This window comes from Phyllostomus discolor, chromosome 9 (assembly GCF_004126475.2).
Source record: "Phyllostomus discolor isolate MPI-MPIP mPhyDis1 chromosome 9, mPhyDis1.pri.v3, whole genome shotgun sequence".
Classification (NCBI taxonomy): Eukaryota; Metazoa; Chordata; class Mammalia; order Chiroptera; family Phyllostomidae; genus Phyllostomus; species Phyllostomus discolor.
In genome coordinates, this window is record NC_040911.2 from 50,232,219 (window position 1) to 50,249,838 (window position 17,620).

At 36.6% G+C, this 17,620-nt stretch overlaps 1 protein-coding gene across 1 annotated transcript in view; it reads right to left on the minus strand.

The window, feature by feature from the left end:
- Nucleotides 1-17,620, minus strand: part of PIEZO2 (piezo type mechanosensitive ion channel component 2) — a 427,386-nt gene that overhangs the window by 271,946 nt on the left and 137,820 nt on the right.

Consider the following 17,620-nt stretch of genomic DNA (forward strand, 5'->3'; position numbering starts at 1 on the left):
CCCAGACCCATACCTCCTTCTCCTTAGACAATAGTAGGTAATATATAAACCTCAGTCGCCTATCTGGGAGCATCTTTATCTTTGGGGTTCCCATATTTATAAAATTAAATTGGTTTTTATCCTGTTATGTGAATTATGTTAATTTAATTAGACCAGTCAAAGGAACCTATAGGTAAAGCTTTTTTCCCCCAAACAACACTCTTAATTTCCAAATCATTATATACCATGCCTTTATCTTACTAATGTTGAAGCACAAGATTAACATTTTATGTGTTAAACTAAATATTTTAATCAGAAGTCTTCTGAATGCAAAAATGATTTTTCAAGTGACATGATTTGAAGAATAGTATATCCAACACAGCAAAATGCAGCTGAGTATAAAAAATATTTTTATACAAAAGTTAAGGGTTTGTGCTTAACCCATACTTTTATATTTTCATGACATTCAGTTAGTTGCAAAAATATTTTGATTTCAGTAACTATTTCAAGTAAACATCCATGTATCCCTAAATTTATATATTGTGCTTTGTACTAGGTACTTGATAATCACAGCGGATAAATATTGCCTTTCTGCACAATTTAGGTCTGCAAACAGGAAGTGGTGGATTCAGCATTGGTCTCCAGGAGCACCTAAAAAGCTACCCTGTTTCTTTTCCTAAAGTCAAAATAAATTAAGATGGTATTTATTTTTCTTTCTTGAGAACTCTGCCTCATATGTTTTATCTTCAGGTGGCCACTTAGTGTCTCCATATTAGACAGATTGTCTGGAAACATGGGAGATTATGTAGGAGTAGTGTATTTTCTGAGGATCAAACCAGTCTCAAGACAGCACAAACATGGTTTTTCATCATGGGGTTTGGCTTCATACTCTGTAATTATAATAGAGAATTAAAATTTTTTTAAACAATGGACTAAGTTTCAGATATGAATTTTATACCCACACACATCCAAATTTAAAGCAGATTCAGGCTTATCTCCTTGGATAAAGTTACTCTTACCAACTGAATTCCAATATGCTTTGCTGAAGCATATTGGAGTAAATGATATGTAATTTTAGTTAATCAGCCCAAGAATTTCTCATGGCCCAAGGCCCAGAGGAATGAGTCCCATATGTATATAATCTGTCCTGTGAGTCACATGCAAAACAATTAAGAGTCTCTATCTCAGGAATTCTTTGAAGACAATTATCCAGCCTCTATGAGCCTAACAATTAAGACACTGGGGAGGAATAGCCTGAGTCAGAAACCACATGGTATTCCAGGACAGATGGCGATGGCCTGGCCCAAACTAAGCAGGAGAGATTGAGAGTCTCCTGCCAAGTGGGAACCAGACAGTCTGAGCACAGACCAAGTAGGAAGGGTCCAGGGGAAGGTGGGGGGTGGTGAGGCAGGAGGGGAATAGGTTTAGATGCTCCTTTTCTTGACTTTTCTTGCTTCCAGGGAGAAATGAAGCACCTTTTAAAGTTTTCTACATTTGCATTTTCTCAGATTTTTTCAATATATTCCAAAACTGATTTTAAACAAATTTAAAAAAACTATCTTTAATAGGCTCAATTTCCTATCAAAGTAAAATAAAAATAAATGACTTTGCTATACTGCACTATCAGGCTTTTAGAACATGGAGGTTTAATTAAGAAATAGGTTCCATCTTCTTATTTCTGAGAAAAGTAAACTTAATCAAACAGGCAGAACAGGTTAAAAGTATCCAGTGCAAGATTTCCAGAAATCCTTAGAATAAGTATTATTAAGCCACGCAACCAAGCACAATACAGACAACGAAATGGCTTCCTTCTAGACATTGGAAATCAATCTAATTAATAATTTGAGCCTCTTACACTCCATAGGTATCCATCATTGTTTGCTGTCGATACTTTGCTAAGCATCAATATATGTTAGGTTATAGTACTGAATATATTAAAATATGGTTTCTGTCCTCAAACACTGCATACCCTAGAGGGTTAGGTTTTTATTGTCTTTTGTGAGCACTTAGTCATGATGAAAGGAGAAACACACAGTAAATGGAACAGACATATCCAGATCCTTTGGCACCAAGAATATTTTTGGCAGCCCATTATTCAGTTGCTGGGGAATTCTTTTAAAGCCATTAACCATGTTTTACATGGTAAGGTAATATTATTCTCCTTTGCCAGAGCAGTCCGACATGGAGAGAAAAGTAGAGAAAACAAAAAGAGTTGGCAGACTTCTTTGATTCAACACTTTTTAAATGAGATTTAGAATATGGAGAACTCTAAAGCATGTTATATTTTTCAGGAAAAAGCAAATAACAGCAATAATGACAAAAAAAGAATATATATACCATAGAGGGATCGACACAATCCATAAGAGGGATTTTTCCTTTGCATTCTTAGATGTAGTTAGAAATGACTACAACTTTAAAAAATTTCCCTTTAGAGCCCAGATGTCCCAACAACAGAATTGAAATCTTTGTGGAGGATCACAAAGACCAGAGCCTGGAAACAAGCCCTGGACTAAATGTCATTCAGTCTGCAGAGCAAGTTCCAGTATCTAATGTTCTATATGTACAAGGTGACAAACTACCCCTTTGGTGCTGACCCCAAGGGGAACTACAATATATTATAAAAGAACACCCCTTCCTCGAGGCATCAACATTTGCCCCTTTACAAAATGAACAAAGCTCCATCTCTCCTTTCTCACTCTCCCTGTCCTCTTCTCCCTCACTCCTCATGGACCTACCTATTAGCTTCTGTCAGTTCCATGTTCCTTTCTTTCCATCACAAAGAAGTTACAGAATCTTCCTTTCTTTGGAAACTACTTTCCTCAGGCCCATGAGCTTCTGTGAAGGCTCCTAGTCATATCACCCCTCACTCCCTGGGCACTGAGGTAGGTTGGTCTGGCCACCTCTCACAGCACTGTATCTCCCAGGCCACAGGCAATCAGGATGGGCATATGATCAACTAGGTCAGCCCCAAATGGAGCTCTTTCTGCTAGCCTGTAAGAGAACCAGGATTATACAAGCCCAGCCCTAAGGATGTTCACACAGTGGCCGTGTTCCTGCCACATGGAGAAAGCCTAGGTAAGAGGAGAGAGGGGATCCATAAGCAGAGGTCACCTGGGGAAAGAGAAGTGGGACTCCTGATGGCATCCCCATCTGTTCCCAGCAGCTGCTAATGCCTTCATCTTTCCTCCCACTCCTGTTATAACACAAGAAAAATAACCTGTGTGTTTAGTTTTAAATCTGAGTTCACTCTAGTCTTACATCTAGTGTTAAGCCTGACATATGTATCTCAAAGAGCACTAAATATGAACAGTAAAAATAAGAATTTAACATGCCTTATACATTCCAATTTTAGGTGGGGATAGAAACGTTTTACAAGAATCCTAGCCATTTTAACTTTAAATCAAGAGAGTGAACATTCTCCCTGAAATTAACACAGCAATAAAAACAGCTTACATTTCATGCTAACTTCATATTTATTAGCTAATTTAATCCTCCCCAGTACTATCATATCCCCCTTTTTAGGTGAGAAGACTCAGGCTAGAGAGAGTCAGACTCTAGAACTAATGCTCCTAATTTCTTTATCCATTGTTTTGTCATATGTTAGGAGTGTATTATTGTCTTTTGTCCCTTCTTCATTTTTCTTTTCTTATTCTCCTTCCTAATATTTGTATTTCACCCCAACCTGGCTACAATATGGAATTCAAAAAAATTTTAGAAGCATGGGAATGCCTGTAATAGAAGTTACCTGTCACAAAATCCCTTCTTCTATCACCTTTCTTTCATCTAGGACCTATGAGTTTCCTATGTTAATTTTGTTTAACACTCAGTACACCCAGCAGGAGGTCAATCTGTACAAACACACATGGGCAGAAGAAGGCCATGCACCAGTATGTAACATGCTGATGATGGAACAAGGCTGACTATTTTCTTCTTTGTTCTAGTTTTTCTGAAGTAGTAGTTTAAAATTACAGGGTTTTGCCTGTTACTTGAAACAACTCGGCCTCTGGTCAACTGTATTTCCATGGACAAATCAGTCTTGGGTCTTTCTCTTTCTTTAATGTAATGTTAAGGAGTTTTCAACAGGTCACTTTCCACTTATAATTTTATTTTTCATAAATGTTATTGAAAACACAAAAGTTTCTCTATGTTGTAAGTTGGTTACTCAGTTTATTATCACATTTTCTCACTTATTACTTTGATCAATCATTCTCTTAATCAACTTTTTGTTAAAATTCTAATACAGAAATAAAAGATAACTTGAGTTTTCCTTTAGGTTTCCAGGTGGTAAAACAAGGCATAGACTTTCTTCTAATTGAAGAGCTTTACATCAAATATGTCTCAGACATTGAAAGCCACTTGAACTTGGATCTGCCTCTCTGTTTTTCTTTAATATAATGAGAAGAAAAGCACTAATAATTCATGGAAGTAGTAGGTCTTTGCCAGGATATTCCTATAAAAAAATGAGCATTTTCATGTATTGTAGGGGCAGCCAAGCAGCTGAACATGCAACCTGGCACAGAAATTGGTGATGAAAAACTCAAATATAAGGAATTATACCACTTACAAGTTTTCTGGTAGAAATTTCATTTACATTATTTTTAACTCTTGCAAGGAAAATATCTTCATGTCAAATCAGAGTCAAGATTTTAACATGCACTGTGTTGAAGATAATTGAAATTCTATGAAAAAAAATTGACCAGTAGTGACATTTAACTTTGCAAACATTAACAGGCACTTGTATTGAGTTGTAGATGAAATCTTTTAAACTGCAGAAATGGCTGCTCTAATGGATATGTACCCAAATAATGCAGTTTTTCCAGCTAATAAGCAATTTCAGCATTTTCGGTTAAATTATGAGACATGTAAAATTTTCTGAGACTTAATTCCAAGATGAGATTTGTCATTAATGGGTTAAAAGTAATTGTAAAAGGTAGTGGTAAGGACAAATAATCATTCTTCACCATCCCTTAATTAATAATTTTCACATTATATTACCTATATACTTTTAAAATATCATTTTCACCTCTACTTAATACCCTTGTTTTGTAATGTCCATTATCTCCACCTCTTATCATTAATACCTAGATGACACTCCTTTCTGTGTATGGTACCTGTCATTAAGTTACATACATTGGTTTTCATCCTACTTATACTCTGTCAGTTCTCATAATATGTCTTAATTTCCCATTACCTACAGTGATGACTTCATTTTTCCTAATTTGTAAAATAATAAATTATATAACATAAAATGCTTACATTTTTAATTTTTGCATAAACACCCTCACAAACACAGTAAGATTCTCACATTCATACTTGCACATATAAAATAAGGGTCATCCTATTTTGAAACCTACATTAATTACTTAATAATATATGATGTAACTCTTTCCATGTCAATAAATACAGACATGTAATTATTTTATTTTATTTTTAAATATATTTTATTTATTATGCTGTTATAGTTGTAACATTTTTTCCTCCTCTTTATTCCCCTCAGCCCTGAACTGCCCCTCCCACCATCATTCCCCTACCTTAGTTCATGTCCATGGGTTGTGCATATAAGTTCTTTGGCTTCTCCATTTCCCATACTATTCTTAACCTCCCTCTGTTTATTTTGTACCTACAATTTACGCTTCTCATTCCCTGTACCTTTTCCCCCACTTCTCCCCTCCACCTCCCTGCTCATAACCCTCCATGTGATCTCTATTTCTATGAATCTGTCGCTGTTCTAGTTGTTTGCTTAATTCATTTTTGTGCTTTTTAGGTTTGGTTGTTGATAGTTGTGTGTTGGTTGTCATTTTACTGTTCATAGTTTTGATCTTCTTTTTCATAGATAAGTCCCTTTAACATTTCATATAACAAGAGTTCAACGATGATGAACTCCTTTAACTTGACCTTATCTGGGAAGCACTTTATCTGCCCTTCCATTCTAAATGATAGCTTTGCTGGATAGAGTAATCTTGGATGTAGGTCCTTGCCTTTCATAACTTTGAATACTTCTTTCCAGCCCCTTCTTTACCGGAAGGATCTTTTGAGAAATGAGCTGATAGTCTTATGGGAACTCCTTTGTAGGTAACTGTCTCCTTTTCTCTTGCTGCTTTTAAGATTCTCTCCTTATTTTTAATCTTGGGTAATGTAATTATGATGTGCCTTGGTGTGTTCCTCCTTGGGCCCAACTTCTTTGGGACTCTCTGGGCATCCTGGACTTCCTAGAAATCTATTTCATTTGCCATATTGGGGAAGTTCTCCTTTATTTTTTCAAATAAGTTTTTATTTTCTTGCTCTTCCTCTTCTCCTTCTAGCACCCCTATGATTTAGATGTCGGAACATTTCAAGTTTTTCTGGAGGTTCCTAAGCCTCATCTCATGTTTTTGAATTCTTGTTTCTTTATTTTGTTCTGGATGAATGTTTATTTTTTCCTTCTGGTCCAAACTGTTGTTTTGAGTCCTGGTTTCCTTCCTGTCACTGTTGCTTCCCTGTACATTTTCCTTTATTTCACTTAGTATAGCCTTCACTTTTTCCTCTATTTTGTGAGCATTCTCAGCCATTTTTGTGAGCATCCTGGTTACCAGTGTTTCGAACTCTGCGTCTGATAGGTTGGCTATCTCATCACTTAGTTGTATTTCTGTGGAGTTTTGATCTATTCTTTCATTTGGGCCATGCTATTTATTTATTTACTTACTTACTTACTTATTTATTTATTTGGTCTCAACTTGCCTGTTACATAGTAAGGGGCAGAGCCTTAGGTATTTGCCAGGATGGGGCAACCCACATCACTGAGTTGTGGCACAGTATGTGAGAAGGAGTCAGAAGGGGAACAGTGCTACTTGCTCAGCTCTCAGACAGCTTTCAGTCACTTCTGCTACCCACAAGCAAATTGAGCCCTTCTGGTGCTGATTCCAGGGTAGGTGAGTTTGTGTACGTTCTAGGGCCCTGTGGGTCTCTCCAATGAACTCTCCTGTGAGGCTGGGTGTTTATCCCACCACCTCAACCCCCACAGGTTTTTTCAGTCAGAGATTTTGAGGCTTTATTTCCCTGCACTGGAACCCTGGGTTGCACAGCCTGTTTTGCTCCGTAGTTGTTCCTCCCAGTTTATCCACATGCATTTGTGGGACAGCTCACTCTGCCAGCCACCACCTTGCCCACTCCAGTCCTCCAGCCACCACCTTGTGGTGAGTCCTCTGTGCTCCAACTGCTCATCTCTGTCCCCATCTACCAGTCTGGATAAATGTTTCTTCTGTAATTCTTTGGTTGTAGAATATTCATACAGTTTGATTTTCTGTCAGTTCTGGTTATTTTTTGTTTTGAAATTTTTTGTTGTCCTGCTTTTGGTTGTGCAAGGAGGCAAAGTGTGTCTACCTACTCCTCCATCTTGACCGGAAGTCACATGTAATTATTTTAATGCTCATATAGTATTTTATAATTTAACAAAATACAAGTCTTCATTAATTAATATATAAATTATATCCACAGTTTTGCTATTATACATACAATGTGTGGAACATTTCTATCATTTTATTTTTTCAGATTTTGAGTTACATATTTGTTGCCCTAATAGGCGGGAACAAATATTACACTTGTTTCTTTAATCCTCATAAATTCTTTAATACCCAAATATCTCAATTCTAGAAGGTCTTGAATGAGAATACTGCATGTTTTATGCTATGACCTCAGTTGACTAAGGTCTGTCTGAAAGAACAATTACCATAATTTACTCTTTTTAGTGACTAGGACAAGCCTATTAACAAATCTTATACAAGTCTATTCACAAATATGCAAAAATCTATGGATAAAGGATGGTTCACCATCTTAAAAGATTTTCTTCTGAAAAACTACCTTCAAATTACTGTAAAATAAAATGTAAATTCTAAATAATTGGTTTCCTAACCAAATAATGTATTTTTAAAGATAATTGACTGTAAAACTTCTGGTTTAAGGTTGGATTTGATTGGTAGTCTATGATGCCTTTTTCTACCAGCTTACCATTAAAATAGCTATGGACACACTGGGAGAAACACACACACACACAAAATCTATTTTCAAGAATCTCAGAGGAACTGAGCAAGTAGAGGATCCTGAGGCCAGAAGGAAGAGACAAGGCAGAATGCTATGGGACCATATTCACAGCACAGAATGGGCCCACACTCTGGGCACTTTATGCCCTGCTCCTTACATATGGCAAAGTAGATGCAAGCAATGGGTCCATGAAAAAGAATCCTGGGTGGTTACCTATTTGGATAAAGGCCGTTACTGCACAGTCCATATATAAGATTACTCTTTTGAAGGAATTACATTATATAGAGCACCAAAATTGTACAAAGAAAGCTATCTGTTTTAGGCAATTTAGAACACAGGTGGCAAACACAAGGCCTGCAGGCAGAATCCAGCCCTCTGCCTTGTTTTGTCTGGCATGGCACCTTGTTTCTACCCAGTGGCAGCACCAAGGTCCTTGACCCTAGTTAAGGAGTAGTTAATTTATACAGTCCTAAAATTACATTTGGTCCTTGGAAGGCAACCATGAGGCTGATGTGGCCTCTGGTGAAAATGAGTTTGACATCCCTGGTTTAGAAGATACTTAAGGATACCAGCCATGTTCTTCATTATGAAGAACAAATCTTTATTGTAGAAGTGTGGAATGCTGGGCTGCCTCTGAACTGTGTCCATGATATGATTTGAAATATACCTTAAAAAACAATCTTCTGCTATCCATTTATTAATTTGTTTTCTTTCTCACAAATGTTGACTATAGAAGACATTTCTGGTAACTATAATTTCAGTTGTTTCAAAGCCAAATGAATGGGAGCTTTCTGCACAGTCTCATAAGTGTTTATTACATTTGCCAAAAAAAATGCTTAAACTTGACTTTGGACTTTTGAAGTACTATGCTTTTTTAATGTATCAGTTCTCTAGTTTACTTGAACTTCTTATGCTTGCACAAGATTTAATCCTGTTAATTTTTATATGAACTTCATTTTATGGTTTGAGATAAAAATTTAATGAGGTAAAGATCTATAGGAAAATTACTAGAGAGTGCTAATTGTTAATCAGTCTGCAAACCACCTCTGGTGGTGTTCAGCTTTCAAGAACAGGGGTGGGACACAATGTTCTGACAATTCATAAACAGCCCATCAGAGGAAAGGCCTGAGACCAAGGAGACCAAGTTAGAGAATCTCCCTAATGAAGACATCCAGGGACCTGGCTACATTGATTTATATATGTTACAATAGCTTTATAAATTAATATTTAATCATGTGTATTTATTTTCTCTAATAAAAGTTTTACATTTTATTTTATAAATATAAATTTTCAAATATACGATATGTTCTATATAAAATTTACACTTCAATGTCAATGTTACATAACTTTTATCATATCTTAAACTAATTTACTATTTCATACATCTTGAGCAGATAACACCAATGATTATTTCCCTTTAGTTCAGGGTGTTAGTTTACTATCAAAACAAAAAATGAAGTACCTGAAAATTCAGTAGCACAAACAGTAAGAACTCAGCACTTGTAGCAAAATAACTTTGGCCTTGAATCTCTACTCTGCCACTTGTTGTGGTCTGCTATGACACAGGGACACTCACTTTAGGTCTATGAGTTAGCCAAGACATCTTGAAAGTGAGGATTTACAGCATCTTTGCATGAATACAATAATGATGTGCATTCAAAGCATCTGTGCAGTGTCTGGCACAAAGTAGGTGGTAGATAACTAGTAGCTGATACTAATAAAAGGCTCTCAACTACCACTTTAAATGAACAATACTGCAATGCAGGCAATTCTTGGGAGCCTGAAGGCCCTATATGTGCAGAACAGCCACAGCCCAATCTCCTCTCTCCATGAGTTGTCCCACCACACACACACTTCAGCAGAAGGGTGCATGAAAATGTAGAGAAATTAGCTTTAGCATCATTTCTCTTTTTAATTTGGCACATTGTTGTTTGGTGGTTTGTTTCAGTTAATTCACATTGTATTATGTGCTTTTACTTTTAGTGCATGTTTGCAAAAACACCCCTAAAATTATTTTATGGGAAAGGTATAAAATGTGTATTTAGGTTAAACTCATAAATAACTTCATTCATTTAAACCTGAGCCCTTCATAAAGAGCTTACTAAGCTTACAAAAGCATTCAGATTGGTGTTTATGAGGTTGTCCCTTAAAACTACACAGGAGAACATGAATTGCATGTAAGGGATTCTGCCATTTTTTCAGAAGAAAAAAGAGTATAATCTCTACGCTGCTGGTCCCAGTCGCATACCACACAAAAAAAGGAATGCTGAAATGCAACACAGACCAGAAAGTTGTCTTAAAACACAACTGTACAGTAGACCCTGAATGACACAGATGTTAGGGGTGCTAATCTCTGGGCAGTTGAAAATCCCCATTTGCATATAAATTTTGACTCTCCCCCAAATTAACCATCCTTCCATATCCATGGGGGAATTGGTTCTAAGACCCCTTTGCATCCATAGACTTCTGGTCATGGATTAAAAAAAGGTACAGTATTTATTGAAAAAAGAATCCACATATAAATAGACCCCTGAAGTTCAAACATGTTTTGTTCAACAGTCAACTATTTTCTCCAATAAAAATATACCATTATTCTTTTGAGAAAAGGAAGAAAATAGAGTTACTTCAATTCTCTTATTTGCCAGTATTTATAGAACACTGGCAAGTATTCAGTGGAAGATGCTGAGTTTTGCAGGGTGAGGATTTTCACTTTTACATTCCTTTGGGAATCTTACACAGCATTGCAGTTCCTCCATATGGTTTGTGGCTTTCTTTACACTAACTGCAAACTCCCCATTGCTAGAAGCATATGCCAAATAGTGATGTTCACTTGTAAAAATTAAATTAATAACTCTGGCAGACATTTTGTTAGCTGGAAATTTTATGAAAAAGAAAAACTCATAAAGTATATTTAGTTTGAACTTACAAAGCAGCTTAGTTCTTGTTTTCCATAAACATGGGTCAAATATAAAGTGTAGCAAAAAGACTGAAATATTTGTTTCATGAACAGCCAGGTGGTTTATTGTTTTTCATTTTTAATACAAATTGATAAAAATATATGCTGTGATATATTATAGAATATTAAATATATATAAAATATTTCATCTCACATATGTTACACATTTAATTTTTTTGTCATTCTGTTTATATATTTCCTTTTTTAAGCATAACTGACATACAATATTATATGAGATTCAGGTACACATCATAGTTACTTAATATTTACATACATTACAAAGTAATCACTGTGATAAATCTAGTAACCATCTGTCATGGTACAAAGCTATTATGATACTATTGATTATATTCCTTGTGCTGTACATTACATGCCTGTGACCTATTTATTTTATAATAGAAGTTTACACCTCCTAATACTCTTCACCTTTATTGCCCATCCCCACACCCTCTCCTCTGGCAACTATCAATTTGTTTTCCTTATCTATGAGTCTATTTCTGTCTTATTTTATTTGTTTTGTTTTTTATATTTTATATATAAGTGAAACCATGCATAATTCATCCTCTCTCTGAGTTATTTTACTTAGTATAATACCCCTTAGGTCCATCCATGTTGTCACCAATGGCAACATTTCATTTTTCTCATGGCTGAGTAATATTATATTCCATAAATATACCACATCTTCTTTTCCACTGTCAATGAACACTTAGCTGGCTTCTATACCTTGGCTGTTGTGAATAATGCTACACTGAATATAGAGGTTCATATACCTTTTCAAATTAGTTTTTGCTTTCTTCAGATTGATACCCATAAGTGCAATTGCCGAATCACATGATAGTTCTATTTTCAGTTTTTTGAGGAACCCCCATATTGTTTTCCATAGTGGATTAATCAATTTGCAATCCCACCAACAGTACACAGTTTCCCTTTTCTCCATATCCTCACCAAGTGTTATGTCTTGCCCTTTTTATAATAGCGAGTATGACAGGTGTGAGGTAATATACCATTGTGGTTTTAATTTGTATTTCTCTTGTGATTAGTGATGTTGAGAATATTTTCAGGTGTCTGTTGGCCATCTGCATGTCTTATTTGGAGAATCTTTAGAAAAATATCTACTCAGGTCCTCTGCACAATTTCTTTAAATTGGATTGTTTTTAATGTTGAGTTGTATTAATTCTTATATACTTTATATATTAACTTGTATTGGACATATCATTTGCAAATATCTTCTCCCATTCAGTGGAAGAATATCTTCTTACATTTTGATTTGTTGAAGATCTCCTTCACTGTGCAAACTTTTTAATTTGATGTAATCTAGTTTGTTTATTTTTCCTTTTGTTTTCCTTGTCTGAGGAGACATATTCCCCAAATATTTCTTAGGCTAATGTCAAAAAGTTTACTGCCTACATTTTCTTTCAAGAGTTTTATGGTTTCTATATAAAAAGTGCTATATATGAAACAAAAGCATATTTCAACCATTTTTGAAGCAAATGAAGTTACATCTTTTTTTTGTCAACTTATATTTAGATGTTAGAGTATTTTAAAGTATATACAATTGTGACTACTGAATAATGTTAGAGAATAGTTATCCAATTTGTGAATGCAAGAGATCAATAAATTTTAAAATATTTAGACTTAAAAGAAGAGTTTTATGTTTTCTTGTGTTACATATAAATTTATTCTAATTTTAATTTATTTTTATATATGGTATAAAAAAGTGGTCCAGTTTCATTGTTTGCATGTAGCTGTACAGATTTCCCAATACCACGTATTGAAGAGAATTTTTCCCCCCCACTATATATTCTTGCCTCCTGTATTAAAGATAGTAGGTCACATAAATGTGGGTTTATTACTGAGCTCTCTGTTCTGTTTCATTTGCCTATATCTCTGTTTTTTTTGTGCCAGTACTATATAGCTTTCATTATTATAGATCCATAGTATAATTTGAAATCAGTAAGAGTAATGACTGCGGAAAAAAGATGAAGGCTTTACTCTAGGGAGCATGATTCTTGGCTTCTGTGAAGAGGAGGGAAACTCTCAGATCAGTGGAGGAACAGAGCAAAAGGCCTAGGTTACCGAAACATTTTTGAAAACAGGACATCAAAAATTATTGCGATCATTGAAAAACCAGACTGTAAGGAGACTGCTTCAGGACAAAAGGGACCCAGGGAACAGTGCGGGGACCAGGGGGGTTGCAGTACTCAGGCCCGGTGCTCCTGGGTCTGCCTCAGGGCTCCCAGGAGAGGGGAGTCGCTGCTCCCTCCCCAGAATACAGGGGTTGAGCAACCCCAGGGGAGACCTTGTTGCTTGAAGGCACAGAGAGGCCAGTTGGACTGGGGGGAAAAAATCACCCAGGAACTGTGAACACCCACCCAGAGCCCTGGGAGAAGTGAGTGCCTCCAGGGGTGGCCGGAAGAGTGCCCGCACCCCTAGCCGGGTGAAAGTGTGGATCCATGGAAAACCCAGAGATCACAGCCCCAATCCAGGAAAGGGCGTGGGTGTTCTCAGGTTTCTGGAGCCTGCGGTGCTGAACTGTGGAGGCTCGTGCCCCATCGGGAATCCTGACTTTCACGCTGTGATCCTGGAAGGAACGCAGTGCTTGGTGCATTCCTAGAGCCCGGAACTCAAAAATTTGGTGGATGGGAGCACCCTTTTATGATCCCCAAAGATGTCACAGTGAAACCCAAAACATCACAGGTTCTTCCTGAGATCACAGAGCTGGAACCCTGCAGGGACCCCAGAACCATGACAGTGAGCTCTGGAGTGCCCAGGGTCCTGCAGGGGAAAGTCAGATTGGCCCTGGGGATAGTACCTGAGAGACTTACTGAGATTTGGCTGGGAAGAGTGATAAGTGTTTCAAATGTCCCTCAGCCAGCTGAAGCCAGCAAGATCAGAAAAACTGGTCTGGCCAGTTAGAAATCAACAAAAGGTATTTTGTTTTGTTTTGTTTTGTTTTGTTTTTGTGGCTGTTGTTGATTGATTGATTTTATCTTGTGTTTTAAGTGACATTTTATTTTTCAATTTTTATTATTTTTATATCTCTCAATCCCTTATGTTTCTCTTCCATTCATCCTAGTGTTATTCCATCCACTCCAAATTTATCTCTCCTGCATTCCATCTTCTGCTTTTTTCCCTTTTTTTTGATCTTGCAAGTTACTGTAAATTTGTATAATCTTTTTCTCACTTTTCTGACATTTTTTATTTTAATAATATTTTGGTGTTCTTTTTCTTTCTGTATAATCTTCTTTGCTTGGCTGGTTATACTGTCAGTTGATAGGTTCCCCCTGGTATCTCAGTCACAGTGTGTTGATAATGTACTATCCTTCATCTGTGTTCCATTAATACACCTCTCAAGGTTCTATACTCCTTATTCTTGTTATCTAGATCTCATCAATTCTGCCACAAGACTGTTGCTTTACTATTACTGTTAATAAGACCTACTTCATACAATTGTAAATACTACTCAACACCCCTACCTGATCTCAGCCCACTTTGCAATTTCCTGACCTATACTATTGTGGGGGTTGTCTCTATTCTTTTACAAACTACTCCTATTTACTAATATTTATTCCAACCCTACCTTAGAATCTGACCTCCCACAGCCTCACAGCTTGCTAGTTCCAACTAACAATCCTTTCGTCCCCAATAAGAGTCTTACCTTTTTTCCATCCTTTCTAAAACATGGATAGTGGGGTGGAGGATCACGGTTAACACTATAAGTAGCCAAAGGATAACCCATCTCTTTTCTACTGGCTGCTAATGTAAATATCATAGTATACTGTCTTGCTGTCTTAAACCATTTGCCTTACTCCTCCAACTGATCACAAAAAAGAGTAGGGGCAAGTTGTGAACACCAGGATACACGAAGGAGACTGCACCACTGAATCTCACAAGTATTCTACCACAGAAGTTCACACGATAATTACAGGGACCCAGAACAGAAAAATTTAAGAAACAGAGGCTAACATGAAGAAACCCACAAACATGAGAAAACAAAGAAACAATCCCCAATTCAAGGGAAAGGAGGAAGCCTCAGGAAAAATGCTAAATGAAGTAGAGGCAACTCAAATATCAGATAGTGAGTTCAAAACAATGATTATCAGGAAGTTCAATGAACGCACAATGAGCTATCAGAAACTAGAGGGAAGCTACAACAATCTCACTGCAAACTATATAAACATGAAAAAGGAAATAGAAACTCTCAACAAGGGCCAAGAAGAAATGAAGAATGCCATTTCAGAACTGAGGAAAACAGTAGAAGGAATGAAAAGCAGGATCGATAAGCAGAAGATCAGATCAGCGAGCTAGAGACAAAGTAGAAGAAAAAAAAACAGAAAGAGCAAGAAAAGGAAAAGAGGCTCAGAAAGAATGAAGAGGGATTAAGAGAAATGCAAGACAATATGAAACGTAATAATATCCGTATAACAGGGATACCAGAAGGAGAAGAAGAACAACGAGGGATACAAAACCTATTTGGAAAAGCAATGATGGAAAACTTCCCTAATTTGATGACAGAAAAAGTCATACAAATCCAGGAAACACAGAGAGTCCCAGTCAAGAGGAACCCAAAGAGGCCCACCTCAAGACACATCATAATTAAAATGGCAAAATTTCAAGACAAAGAGAGAATCTTAAAGGCAGCAAGGGAGAAACAGCAAGTAACATACAAGGGAGCCCCAATAAGGCTAACAGCTGACTTCTCAATGGAAACACTTCAAGCCAGGAGAGAATGGCAAGAAATACTCCAAGTAATGAGAACCAGAGGCCTGCAACCAAAGCTACTTTATCCAGCAAGGATCTCAATCAAGATAGAAGGCCAAATAAGAAGCTTCTCAGACAAAAGAAGTCTAAAAGAGTACACTTCCACCAAATCAGCTCTGCATGAGATTCTAAAGGGACTGCTTTAAAGAAGGGAAGGAAAAGAGAGAGTGAAAGAGGAATACATGTACATAAAAGACAATGAATAAGTACCTATCAATAATAACCTTAAATGTAAATGGATTAAATGCTCCAATCAAAAGACATAGAATAGCTGAGTGGATAAGAAAAAAATGACCCACATATATGCTGCCTACAAGAGACCCACCTCACACAAGAGGCCTGCACAGGCTGAAAGTGAAGGGCTGGAAACAAATCTTCCAAGCAAATGGACAGGAAAAATAAGCCAGGGTAGCAGTACTCATATCTGACAAAATAGACTTCCAAAAAAGGTCCATAAAGAGAGACCCAGAAGGTCAATTCATAACACTCAAGGGAAGAATCCACCAAGAAGACATAAATATTGTAAATATATATGCACCCAACCTAGGAGCACCCAAATACATAAAGAAAATCTCAGAGGACTTCAAGAAAGATATGGACAGCAACACAATTATAGTGGGGGATTTTAACACCCCACTATCAAAAATGGACAGATCTTCTAAATAAAATATCAAGAAAGATATTGACATTGAACAATACCCTTGATGAAATGGACTTTACTGATATATACATAGCCATCCATCGCAAAGAAGCTAAATACACATTTTTTTTTCAAATGTACATGGAACATTTTCAAAGATTGACCACATGATAGGATACAAAACAAGCATCAAGAATTTCAAGAAAATTGAAATCATACCAAGCATTTTCTCAGACCACAAGGGACTGAAGCTAGAAACCAACTTGAAGGAAAAAAAAACCCAAACACTCAAATTCATGGAGATTAAATAGCATGCTATTAAACAATGAATGGGTCAGGAATGATATTAGGGAAGAAATCAAAAGGTTTCTGGAAACAAATGAAAACAAACTCACAACAACCCAAAACTTATGGGGCACAGCCAAGGCAGTCCTGAGAGGGAAGTTCATAGTGATACAGGCCCACCTAAAAAGGTTAGAAACATTCCAAACAAACAACCTAACCCTACGTCTACAAGAACTCGAGGAACAACAACAAAGACAGCCCAGAGCAAGCAGAAGGAAGGAAATAACCAAGATCAGAGCAGAATTAAATGACATAGAGACTAAAAGCACAATTCTAAAGATCAATGAATCCAAGAGCTGGTTCTTTGAAAAGATAAACAAAATCGACAAGCCTTTAAGCAGACTCATCAAGAAAAAAAGAGAGAAAACCCAAATAAACACAATCACAAATGAAAGAGGAGAGATTACAAAGATACCACAGACATACAAAGGATTGTAAGAAATTACTACAAAGAGCTGTATGCCAAGAAATTTGAAAACCTAGATGAAATGGACAAATTTCTAGAAAAATATAATCTTCCAAAACTCAATGAACAAAAAGCAGAAAGCCCAAACAGACCAATAACAACAAAAGAAATTGAAGCAGTAATCAAAAAACTCCCAACACACAAAAGCCCTGGTCCAGATGGTTTCACAGGAGAATTCTACAAAGCATTTAAGGAAGAGCTATCCTTCACAGAATATTTCAAAAAATCCAAAAAGATGGGAGACTCCCAAACTCTTTTTATGAGGCCAACATCATCCTAATTCCAAAACCAGATAAAGACACAACAAAGAAAGAAAACTTCAGGCCAATATCACTAATGAACATTGACGCTAAAATGCTCAACAAAATACTAGCAAACCGCATCCAACAATACATTAAAAAGATGATACACCATGATCAAGTGGGATTCATTCTAGGGATGCAAGGATGGTACAATA